The sequence below is a fragment of the Pinus tabuliformis genome, chromosome 3_2 (genome assembly GCF_031772625.1).
Source record: "Pinus tabuliformis cultivar Carrire ecotype Pingquan chromosome 3_2, CPIR1, whole genome shotgun sequence".
NCBI lineage: Eukaryota > Viridiplantae > Streptophyta > Pinopsida > Pinales > Pinaceae > Pinus > Pinus tabuliformis.
This window is the reverse complement of record NC_142302.1, coordinates 809141692-809155121: the sequence shown is the minus strand read 5'-3', so window position 1 is coordinate 809155121 and position 13430 is coordinate 809141692. Positions and strand designations below refer to the sequence as shown.

General features: G+C 36.4%; 1 long non-coding RNA gene across 1 annotated transcript; it reads right to left on the bottom strand.

Annotated features, from left to right (window-relative positions):
* Window positions 1-4449: 4449 nt before the first annotated feature.
* On the bottom strand, window positions 4450-5246 carry LOC149183077 (uncharacterized). Its single transcript, XR_016257666.1, has 2 exons — window positions 5032-5246; window positions 4450-4890 (listed from the first exon to the last, which is right to left on the bottom strand). It is a non-coding gene; the product is annotated as an uncharacterized LOC149183077 (long non-coding RNA).
* Window positions 5247-13430: the final 8184 nt, after the last annotated feature.

Genomic DNA, 13430 nt, shown 5'->3' with positions numbered 1-13430 from the left:
ACAACTGGCTAAGTGCATCCGGAAAAAGTGTCAAGTATATGCAGTTCAAGTGGGTCATGCAAAATCTGAAGATAAAGATAATGCATTGGAAAACATACCGGTAGTACAGGAATTTGCATATGTGTTTCCTGAGGAAATACCAGGATTGCCCCCTAAAAGGGATTTGGATTTTACTATAGAACTGGTGCCTGGGGCAGCCCCAGTATCTCGAGCACCATACCGGATGAGTGTGCCGGAATTAACCGAATTAAAGATGCAGCTGCAGGAGCTGTTGGACAAGAAATACATCCGACCCAGTGTATCTCCCTGGGGAGCCCCAGTGCTATTTGTTAGGAAGAAGGATGGAACACTCCGGATGTGCATAGATTATCGCCAGCTAAATAAATTGACAGTGAAAAACAAATATCCATTACCCCGTATCGATGAACTGTTCGATCAGGTGAAAGGGACGATGATATTCTCAAAGATCGATTTGAGATCTGGCTATCATCAAATCAGAATTAAGGAAGAGGATGTAGCCAAAACTACTTTTCGAACCCGTTATGGACACTATGAGTTCGTGGTACTACCTTTCGGGTTGACTAATGCACCTGCAACGTTTATGTGCCTGATGAATAGTGTTTTCCATCAGTATTTGGATAAATTCGTTTTAGTTTTTATTGATGATATACTGATATACTCTCGGAATATTAAAGAACATGAAGAGCATCTCAGACTTGTGCTACAGACTCTACGGGAACATCAGTTATATGGGAAATTTAGCAAATGCGACTTTTATAAAAAGCAGATCCAGTATTTGGGGCACATCATCACCGAGGAAGGCATTGCTGTAGACCCCGAGAAGATTAAAACCATAATGGAATGGTCAACACCAAAAGACGTGGCTGATATCAGATCTTTCATGGGGCTGGCTGGATATTATAGGCGATTCGTGGAAAAAATTTCCAGGATTGCATACCCCATCACCTCCTTACAAAAGAAAGGAAAAATTTTTAAGTGGACAGCGGAGTGTCAGCAGAGCTTTGAGCGACTTAAACACTTGCTCACTACTGCACCCGTGCTGAGCATAGCAGATCCGGAAAAAGATTATGTAGTCTGCACGGATGCCAGTAAAGAAGGTGTAGGAGGAGTGCTGATGCAAGAGGGGAAGGTGATCGCGTATGAATCCAGAAAATTGAAGGAACATGAACAGAAGTATTCAGCCTATGATCTGGAGCTCACTGCTGTTGTACATGCGCTGAAAATGTGGCGCCATTATCTAGTGGGAAGAAAATTTTTACTGATGACAGATCATCACAGCTTAACTAGCTACTTAAGCCAACCAACTTTGAACGCTAGACAAGCTAGGTGGGTGGACTTTTTGGGCAGCTTTGATTTTGAAATCAAACACTTAAAAGGAAAAGAGAACCGGGTGGCAGATGCGTTAAGCCGAAAAGCGCATTGTCTTTATGAAATAGGTTTTAGTGAAGGACGGTCTACCCTTAGTAAAGAAATTATAAAGGCGGCTGAGGAAGATCAAATCCTCCAGCAAAAGAAACAGCTTGTGCAGAATTCAAACACCCATATCATGCAACAAGGTTATGAGTTGGACGCGGCAGGCCTTTTACGTTACAAGAAAAGAATATGTGTACCTGACCAAGGTGATATTAAGAGGAAAATTCTGGATGAGAATCATAAAAGTCCTTATGCGGGACACCCAGGTTATCAAAAGTTAATCACCTCGCTTCGAAAAGAATATCATTGGCCAGGCATGAAAAGGGACGTAACGGAATATCTGGCACGATGCATAGAATGTCAGCTAATTAAAGCTGAACATCAACACCCCGCAGGGTTGTTACAACCATTACCCATACCAGAATGGAAATGGGAAGTTATTACTATGGATTTTATTACAGGGTTACCGAAGTCTAAGAAGGGCAATGACTCTATTATGGTTGTAGTGGACAAACTTAGCAAGACAGCCCACTTCATACCGGTACAATCTACATATCGTGCAGCCCAAATCGCAAATATTTTTATGCAGAATATATTTAAGCTCCACGGGCTGCCAAAGACTATAATATCCGATCGCGATGTCAAATTTACATCAGCGTTTTGGAGGACCCTGTTTGAAGGACTGGGAACTCAGTTAAATTTTAGCACCGCATACCATCCGCAGACTGACGGACAAACTGAGCGGGTGAATCAAGTGCTAGAGGACATGTTGAGATCGTATGTGATGCAACAACCCACTCGGTGGGAAGAGTATTTGCATCTAGTGGAGTTTGCTTATAATAATGGATATCATGCATCTTTACAGATGAGCCCCTTTGAGGTACTTTATGGCAGGAAATGCCGCACGCCATCCAGTTGGAGTGGGCCGGAAGACAGACTTGTGTTGGGTCCCGATATGTTAAAAGAAATGGAGGCAATGGTTAAGAGGGTGCGGGTTAACTTAAAAGTGGCTCAAGACAGACAGAAGAGTTTTGCAGATCGTAAAAGGACCTTTAAGGAATACCAAGTGGGGGAACATGTATATGTTAGAATTCGAGCAAGGAGAAGTGCTTTACAATGGAATGGGTGTGCCAAATTGGCACCCCATTTCTGTGGGCCTTTTCAGATTTTAGCTCGAGTAGGGCCGGTAGCTTATCAGCTAGCCCTACCCAGCCATATCCGGGTCCATAATGTCTTCCACGTGTCAGTTTTAAAAAGATATGTCTACGACCCTAAACACATAATTAGCTGGCAGGACATACAGGTATGTGAATGCTGTGGGAAGCTTAAAATTGCAAGTATTTGTCAGGAAAACACTGACCAGATTGTTGTATGTTTCAGGTGGAGCCGGAAGGAGAATTTCTAGTCGAGCCGGTGAGCATACTAGATCGGAGAAGGGTCGTGCTGCGGAAGCGAGTCATCTCCCAGGTTAAAGTGCAATGGCAGCACTTTGGGCCCGAAGAGGCCACCTGGGAGGATGAACAGAACATGAAAGTAAATTACCCTGAACTGTTTATGGGTGAACAACATCGGGACGATGTTGAGCTTCAGGAGGGGGAGATGTAACGCCCCAGTTAATTGTTAATGTTTAAATTGAAACAGTAAATTTAACTATTGTTTATGGTTATGTTGGTAAAACTAGTTAATTACTATTGTGGTTACTGTTACAATTAAATATAACTATAATTACTTGGTATCAACAAGTATGGCTTGGAAATAAACCAACTGTTAATGATATAGATTTTTCCTCCAGAGGGGTATTAGAATCAAGATATGACATCTGTCAGAAAGGGTGGGAAAACCCTAACTAGTTTCAGATGGTGATTGAGTTTCCTGGAGGAAAAAGTGGTTGCTATGTCTGGTAAGGACCAGATAGCAAGATAGAAAAAAAATGCCATGAGGCAGCAAAAAAAAACGCTATGTCTGGTGAGGATCAGATAGCGTACATGGGGTAGCAGAGAGCTCCCTGAGACCGCTAAGTCTGGTAAGGACCAGATAGCGTAATACTGGCGGTGCCAGAAGACTGAAGACAGCAAGAATCTTGCAGATTGCTTGGGGGTGGAAGGTCGAGAAGGACCCTCCTACGGTCGGGAGGTTTGACAAGCACATTACGAGGTTTGCCTCAGAAAACAGGTATGTATGATCATGTTATAGTAAATAGTGCATGCAGTCGTATTATGTTAAGTTATGACTGAACAGAAACTGTGAATCAAATTAGAAAGAATAATTCTATTAAGTAAGCGAAAGAAACTGAGTTAGGCTGAGAATACATCTCTGTGAAAGAACCATAAAAACCTTTGTTCTGGCCTGGAAGAAAGAACAGGCAGAAAGGGAACAAACCCAGCATCTAAAGCTAATCACAGATTTTCTTTTAAAGAGAATATCGGCAGTTGTAGACCGAAAGGACCTATTCTCGGAAAGCAAATAACATAGTATGAGAAACCGGTAATGATATTACAGAACTCTGTATCATATACTCATACAACGAACCCATATAAACAGAGAAATTAATAATATGCCGACGAAGTAGATAACAATTAACAACAGGTCGACAAAGTAAATAACCCTGTACCATTAAGGTAACTATTTCAACAGTCGTAAAATACAGAGAGTAGTAGTAACTAAAATACGCATAATGGGTACAAACCCTTTTTCAAACCCTGACCCCGTACCTACGCCCTACCTCACAAGAGGAGCACCATCATGAGATGGTCGGCGGAAGCCGGAAGGAACGAGGTAGGGAGCCAACGGATCGTAGCTAAAAGAAACAATGATGTACATATGTAAACGGAGTCTTCAAACCATAAATGTAACCTTTAAACAGCATGCAAACTCAGAACGATAATTCCCACTATAAAGAGCGATTTACAGGAATGCTGTAAGCGATTAAATTCAGTAGAAATTCATTGAAGGGCTATAATTTTAGAAAAAGCAAAAGAGATGTCGGTAATAACCAGCGAGAACTTTAGAGAAACATTATAAGGAAAAATACCCACTTTGAATATATATATATAACCATTAACCAGTCAAAGTAAAATTACAATAGCTTAATCCTCTTAAATATGAGGGTTCGCCGCAGGGTTTAACCCTCGGCTCTGTTCCAAAACTATTAAACAGAAAATGCATGTGACGGCAGCCCGACAAGTCTTGGTCGTTGTAGCGACCCGGGCGGTAAACAAATAATACCACGGAAAACCCGAACGGGATTCCCGTCTAACCATTTAAGACAAGAAACTCAGAATAACAATAACGGATACAGTAGCTCGAGAGTTGCCTCGGCAGCATGTCCAGTGCGGATTGAAATTCTCAGAAACTCCCTTATTCAAGATTAGGGCGTTGTTCCTCTTACCGGAAGCAGGAAGGGGAAAGGAAGTGCAGTGTTTCACCCCGCGCTGGCCACGGCTTTCGTTCTTGAACCTGCAGCGGAGGAAAAAAAAACCAGAAAAGACATGAGCAAAGAGAAAAGACGAGAACCCAACTCTTATCTAGTAACAGGTAAGAAGAAAACAAAACAATGATTTAAGGAATAACGTGCTGCGAGTTAGGAGGCGAGATTACCATGGCCGAGGCTGGCTGGTGGTCCTCCATTTCCACCGTGAACAAAATGCAGGAATCAATTCGGTGTCAAGGCGAAACGCTTGGGAACACCAGGGTTTGGAGCTCTGCGGACATGAGCGGCGAGATTGTCAAATGCAGACGAGGGAAACTCTTAAGGATTCTATTCCACTCCCGATCACAATCCACCGTTGATTTGGCAAGCTCCATCTCCACCGTCGGTGAAATGGCGCGGACTCCACTGTCACATGGCCATACGTGCCATGTACGAGATGCACTGACTGCCGACGGCGCTGGGAACGGGGTAGCAGACCTGTAAGCCGTAGCTCAAGCCAGCTGGCCGGCCTTCACATGGCACCATGTCAGATGGGCATCGGTTGCAGCATACAAATTAAAATGTTAAGGAGCGGTGACCGGATAGCGTTCGTCGGAGGCAGATATATCACCGTTATTCTAAGTTAGATTTTCCGGATAAATGTTGGCACAAATAGCCACAGTTTACACCGAAAACTCATAATGACAATTCGTATGGCCGCAGGACGAGAATTAAATAAAAATCCAAATCATTTAATCAATGAAAAGGGTAAAGCATATTCCAGCGAACCAATGGATCCTTCTCGAGGCATAGCATGGGATAAGCACAAACAATTAAACTTATTATTGATGTTTTCAAAGTGTAGTTCCTCCAAAGGTTAATTCAATCCTGTCCACGTATGAATAGTACCAAGGTTAAAATCTTAGTTATACATGGCCGTGTATGTTAAACGTTGTGATCACAAATTTTACTTGTCATTTAAATATTCATATGTTGTTACTATTATGCAAGTAAATAAAAAAAATTTATGGTAGGTCGTTACACTATAGTTTTTAATTATGCGTAATAACCTAAAATACACTCATTGAAGTCCACACTTAACTTTGTTATTATAAATGAAAAAAAAAAGACAATAAAAATAAATAATTATAAACATAATCATGTGGTTTTTAAAATACTTAATATCTTGATGCGTGATAATTTGGAATACACTCATTAAAGCCAACCGTAGTTGAGTTTGTTATTATATACCTAACAATTAACTTTGTTATAATAGATGGACAAATGAAAATAAAAAATTATAAACATAATCATGTGGTTTTTAAAATACTTAATCTGCGTGATGCGTGATAATTTGGAATACACCCATTAAATTAAAATACTTAATATGCGTGATAATTTGGAATACACCCATTAAAACCAACCGTAGTTGACTTTGTTATTATATAGCCAACAATTAACTTCGTTGTTATAAATGGAACAAATGGACCAAAGAGATTAGTGAAAATAAATAATTATGAACATTGTTGGTTTGTTATTATATAGCTAATAATTAATTTTCTGGTTATTGTGTTTAGGCGTTTTACAATTTAGTTAGGCGTTTTACAATTTAGTTAGGTGTTTTACAATTTAGTACATGAGGGGAATATATAAGTATATGCAGGAGATGTTGTGTGTAATGTTACTTTAATATATGTATATGCAAGAGATGTTGTGCGTAAAGTTACTTTAAAAAATTAATAAAGTTATTTTAAAAATCAATGTGAACCATTTTTAAATACTTGAATTTTCACTTTTATTTTACATCAAACTTTATTAATTACATAAAGTAATTGGAAAAATACTTTTTAGTAAGAGGGATAAATGTAATTTCTTCATTGAGCTGAGATCTAATGTCTATAGTATGCTAAAAATGTGTAACATAAAGTAATATAATGTTAACATTTTGACTAGGTCAAAATAAAATTAAAATATGTTAGAAAAGTGTAGCCTAATGTAATGTAAATATTGTAACTTGGTGAAAATAAAATTAAAATAATAAAATATAAATAAAAAATAAAAAACAACCCTATAAAAAATAAATAAAAAACAAATAAAAATGACTCATGGTTTTAAAAGTCTGTGGTATTGACTCAAAATGATGGCATTGAATCCATGTAGCCTATAAAGGATAAACTTTTCTGTAAAGGTAAAATAAAATTATGGATATGTCTCCAGTGGGCATTTGTATGAGAGGTGGGGAAATATTAGGAAAAACATAATTATTACACTTTATCTAATATTTTTGCCTACGTTGATCCACTTTTTACTAAGTTATATTGAATAAAATATAATATTATAATATTAGATTTTACCCAATATTTCCCCTAAATGGGTCCACTTCTTCTTGTAATTTTTTTAATTTAAAAGTAAACAAACAACTATAAAATTAGATTAGTAGGAGTGAGGGGAACTATTGAGTAGAATGTAATATTTAGGGTGGGGTGTGTCATGAAAATTAGGTAAAATTTAATAATATTATATTTTAATTAGTATTTCCCTCCACCCGTGGCCACTATTTATTAGCTGGGGATAGTTCTAAATATTGGGTAGCATATAATATTGTAATATTATATTTTATGTAATATTTCCCGTCACCAATTCACTTTTTGGGCCGCACATGTCTAGATGTAATGTAAGTAAACATTTGTAATGTCGGCTCAATTGTAATTATTATATTTGTAATAATTAATAAAGATGTGTTCCATCTATAAATTTAATTAATAAGCTAATAAAAACATAATATTTACAATACGACAAGATTTTTAATCATGAATATTTACAATGGATATTATTAATTTCTAAGTAATTTTTTTTACAATACCATGGGCCAATACCCACAAGAGAAAGATAGAGAGGGAGAGGAGGGAAGAATATTATAATGCCATGGGCTACTATCATGGTTTATCAATGCCATGGGTCATCTAGGCTTTTGATTATTATGTTATGGATTTAGGCTTTTAATTATTTTGTTACAATACCATGGGCCAATACCATGGCTTATCAATACAAGATGCCCAAAAATCATAACTTATTTCAAGATTAAAATGTTTTACAAATACTTTATTTCAATTTAATTTTAGAACATTTTTGAATTAAATCTAAGAGAAAAAATGTTATAATTACTTTTGAAGTATACCTAAACCATCCATCCTCATGACTACTAACAATATTCCCATAGAGATTAAATGAAGGTTTTAATAAATTAAAAAATGAGAATACTTTTATATATACATATGTGAAATTTATATAATATAAATAATATTATAAAGAACCATGATAGATGCATATTAACCAAGGATCCAAGCGAAGTGAGAACTCATAGTGATTAACAGCCATGGAGAAAAGATAGTGCATGATTCTTTTAATTTTTTTTTTTTATATTTTTTTTAACATGATTGATCCAAAATATAGGTTTAATATTTTGCAGCCAATTATGTTTTTTTCTAATTTATATACTTTCTTAAACACAATACAATGGGATGATATTTAAGAAAGAGAGTGAGATGCAAGGGGGAATAGAGTGGGGGAGAGAGACATAGAGGTGGAGAGACAGTGAGACAGAATGGAAGAGAGGGAGGAGGGGGGGAGATGGAGGGAGAAAGAGAGGGAGTGAAGAACAAATACATTGAGATAGATATGTGGAGAGAGAGAGAGAGGGAGTGACAAGGGATAGATGAAGATGGAATGAGGGAGAGAGGAGATGAGGGAAAAGAGGGAAAATGACAGGATAAAGATAGGGAAAGAAGGGGAAGAGAGAGATAAGGAGACATAGATATGGAGAGGCGAGAGAGGGGGTGAGAGAAGGAGAGAGGGAGGGAGCTTGTGATGTGAAATTTTTTTATATATTCTAAGTTGTAATGTACTTTAAAATAACTCAATAGGTATATTCATTTTTGTTTTGAAGTTGGAGGGTGGAGAGAGAGTATGTGTATAATGGGGGAAGAAACGGAGGGAGGTGGGAGAGAAGGGGAGAAAGAGGAAGGAAACAGAGAGAGAAGCAAGAGAGAGATGGAGTTTAAAGGGGAATAAAGACATAGAGAGAGAGAAAGGTGGCAAGGGAGAGAGAGAGAGAGAGAGAGAGATATGGAGAGATAGTGTGTATGTTTTGGGGGTGATAAGGAGAGACAAGGGAAGATAAAGATATAAATGGGGTGGGGGAGAGGGTAGAAGAGAGAGGCAAAGTGAGGGAGGGAGGAAGAGTCATAGATGGGAGATAGAGATATAGATAGAGGGGGGGGAGAGAGAGAGAGAGAGAGAGAGAGAGAGAGATAGAAGGGGAACATGTAGAGAGGAAAAGGAAGAGGGAGAGATAGATAGATATGGGGAGAGAGAGAGTGTGTGTGTCACATGTGTTTATGGGGCTGAGATAGAGAGACAAATAAAGAGAGATGGAGGGAGGTATAGATATAGATGGAAAGGGTAGAGAGGGAAGAAGAGAAATATATCGAATGGGAGGGAGAGGAAGATAGAGAGAGACGCGAGAGAGAGGGAGGGGAAGATACAGAAGGAGAGGGGGAGGGAGATTGACACACAATAGAAGGTTGAGAGAGAGGGAAGAAGAAAGAGACACATAGAGACAAATACAGACATAAAATTTAGATCTAGAAAGTCATGAATAATTTGGAGTTTCACTAAAATAGATGTATTGATTTCAATGTTGTTGTTGATTTATAACCCTATTTGATCACATGCACTATACGCATTGATTTGAGTGTACATGTCAATTTATAATCCTATTTAATACCTTACACTAGATGCATTGATTTCAGTTTCGATGTTGATTTCTACTCCTACGTGATTGCTTGCACAAGATGCATTTGTTTCCATGTAGATATTTATTTCTAATCATATTTGATCTCTTGCACTAGATTCCTTGATTTCATTGTAGATGTGGATTTATAATCCTATTTAATACCTTACACTAGATGCATTTATTTCAGCATAGATATTGATTTCTACTCATATTTGGTTGCTTGCATTAGATGCATTAGTTTTAATGTAGATATTGATTTTTAATCCTATTTGTTTGCTTGCACTAGATGCATTGATATGAGTATAGATTTTGATTTCTAATCCTCTTTGATTGTTTGCACTAGATGCATTGATTTTAGTCTAGATGTTGATTTCTGATTTGATGCAACAAGATTTATGATGTACATTAATTTCAAAGTAATTAGATTAATTGTGTGCATTAATTTCAGTGTAAGCACATCTCTGCCTCCTCCATTTATATCTCTATCTCCCATTGTCTCTCCTTCTCTATCTCTTTATCTCACCCCCTAAACATACACACTCTCTCCCCCTGCCTACCTATCCCCTCCCTCTCTCTCTTCCCCTTCTCTCTCTCTAACATTTCTCTCTCCATATCTATATCTCTTCCTCCCTCCCTGTCTTTTCCTCTCTCTTCTTCCCTCTCTTCCCCCATCTATATCTCTATCTCCGCTTGTCTCTCCTTCTCACCCCCAAAACACACACACACTCTCTCTCAGTGTAAGCACATAAAAATTATTCATGATGTGCATTGACTTATCTGTTATAGTAATTCAACTATAAATACAATACTTGAATTTTCATCTTAAATAAAATGTTTTCTTACCCGAAATGTTTGCTTCTTCAAACTATAAACGATTTATAATTGGCTACATTCTTATTATTCCCATTTTTCATCATTCAACATTATTAATTACTTTGCATTCAAAGGCGGTAATAGAAAATAACTACCATTGAAAATTATTTCGGGTTTAACACTCCATAAGTCATAATTATTGACTTTGGAGAAAACTACTACTAGTATTGGAGAGAAACAATGTATATGTTTAGTACAGTAGCTCAAGTTAAATACTCTTTACATATGATCGATATGAGAAAATGGAAAAACTAATAGGTGTGACAATAGGACCAGTGGAAGAAAAAAGTTTCTAATTAATCACAATGAAATTTTTTTGTAATTTAATATATTATTAATATTCACATTTTCTATCAATAAAAATTGTTACATTGACACTTTGTAGTCAAAATTTTTATTTCATCATTCAAGTTACTAGCAGGCTCTCTCATCTCAACAAACTAAGGTAACTAAGAAAATTTTAAATTAAATTGACCAAGTTAATCTTATACATAATTAGCATATTTAAAAGTATCAAAATAATTAGATGTTCAACAAATTTGATATGACCCCACATGACTGAAACCAACCTAGATCCATCTTAACAGTGGATCTATCAAGCCCCGCGAGAGGGATCAAATCTCTCGAGGTGAAAACCTTTCCTCAAGTTTTGCACTAAAAAAATAAGTTTGCACCTCAATAGAATTGATCCCTCTCGACCCTTATAGATCTGGTGTTAAGATGGGTCTATACTAGTTATAGATGGAACAAAAAGACAACTGAAAATAAATAATTATAAACCTAAATGAGTTTGTTATTATATAGCTAATAATTAACTTTGTTATTATAAATGGAACAAAAGGACAAATGAAAATAAATAATTATAAACATAATCATGTGGTTTTTAAAGTAGTAGTCTACCTAGGTGGAGGAATTGTCTCAGAATCCTAACAAGTCAAAAAACATGCTAATTCAAATGACGGAGAATGACAAATTGCAGTTGAATGAGGTAATTGCCCGAGAATCGTAAATAATTAGAAAAAATTCTGATTCAAACGAAGGAGAATGGCAGTTGAGTGAGATAACCACCTCGACATACAGATCCTTCCGGGATCCGATGACCCATCCTATCTCAAGCAAGCTCGAGCAACGTTTGCGTCGACCTCCGTTAAGTCTCCATGTCATTCATGTGTACCATGTTCATGTTAATCATCATGTATCCATCCTGTTAGGGTGGGATAATCAAATTTTAATTAAGTCACGTCTTCTTATTCTTAGAGAAACCAAATCAGAAATATGGCAAGTTATTCTAAAGACGCCATTCTTTATCAAAATAAAGTCTCTAACGAATCAGGGTATCCTTGTCTTAATTGTGAGGATACTCTTTCAGTATGGGTTTTTCATTATTAACTGAAGAGTGATCTGTGTCGTTGATTTTATTCCCACACTTTTTAAATCTCAGGGTCAGGGAGAAGGAGAACTTCATTCATGTGATCACGAGATCAATCCTCCCTCTGTGTGAGTGAAGTTGCGTAAGGTTTTAACTTTTGTATTATGTATTTTGATTCTTTATACTAAATGATTATTTTCTTTATTTTTATTTCAGGAAAGATAGGTCGGTTTTATAGAATTGTTTTTATGCTTGTATGAAGTGGAGGATACCAATGCTGCAATGTGGATCTCGCAGGATTCTCGAGGTGTATGACTTTTAATAATCTGTTGTCGTAGATGATTGCACGACTTTTCTCCTTTTGAAGTAACAGGCAGAAACAGTCAAAGGAGGACAACCACTTGTAGCATTGTGAGGGTTTCAGAGCAAAACGGTTGAAGCTTAGCCATTTGTTTCTGGCGGTAGATCTTTTGCAACTCCAGATTGCTGGGAGGAATTTTGATCACCATTTCATTTGTCTGGTTTATATGCAGAATTAGCATCGAGAGAGCATTTATGAAAAAAAGTCAGTACTTTAAAAATATTAAAAATATTCGCTTATGTAATTAAAAATACATTTTAAATCAAAATCTACAATCTTATTTATAACTGTATTATCAAATTTCAATTAAAAATAAATAAAATATTATAAATTTGAATTAAAAATAAATAAAAACAACTAATTCTTGTTGCAATATTTTATAACATTGTTTCATTATTATATTATTTTCATTAATTTTATATTAATATGGTCTGCAATAATACTCCTGCAATGATGCTAGATTTTTTATTGCTTTGGAGAGACTTTTTTGGATATCAGATTTTATTAGAGCAGAGTATTGTGTTTCCTTCTGTTTTGTTGATATTGAAATTTTATTAGCACCCATTTCAGATTCAATAAATAAAAACAACTAATTTTTGCTGTATTATTTTATAGCACTATTTCATTGATGATGATGATGGTGGTTAACATCCATTGAGACCAAAATTGGTCTATCGGACCTAAAAGAACGAATTATTTAGTTTTATTTAAGATTCTATTCCTATGCTCAAAAAACTTGGAGAGAAGCCTATTGAGCTCGCTATAATTTTGACAACATAAAAGGCTAGGAAGGTCAGTATTGCAACAAAGATTTTGAAACTGAGATCTAATGTGGTTATACGTTGGGCACTCTAAGAGGAAGCGATTTTCATCCTCGATGTTCATATTCTCACAGAGATAGAAAAACCTTTCCATCCATGGTGTTTTAGGAACTGCCCAACGACTCGTTTCACTATGGATCTCATGAGAGTTCGTTCTAATCTTGGCTATATTAATTTTCTTCTTTGAGCCAGTTAAAACAAAGAGATACTTTTGATCTTCTAGGATGGGGTTGATGTCCTCTTTATAATATCTTAATTCTCTTTTAGCTGCTAAATCTTTCTCACATCACATTTTTTCTTTGAACCTAGAAGTAACAATATTGTTAATGTTATTAATGTTTTGCAATGCAACATTCTGGTGGATCTCC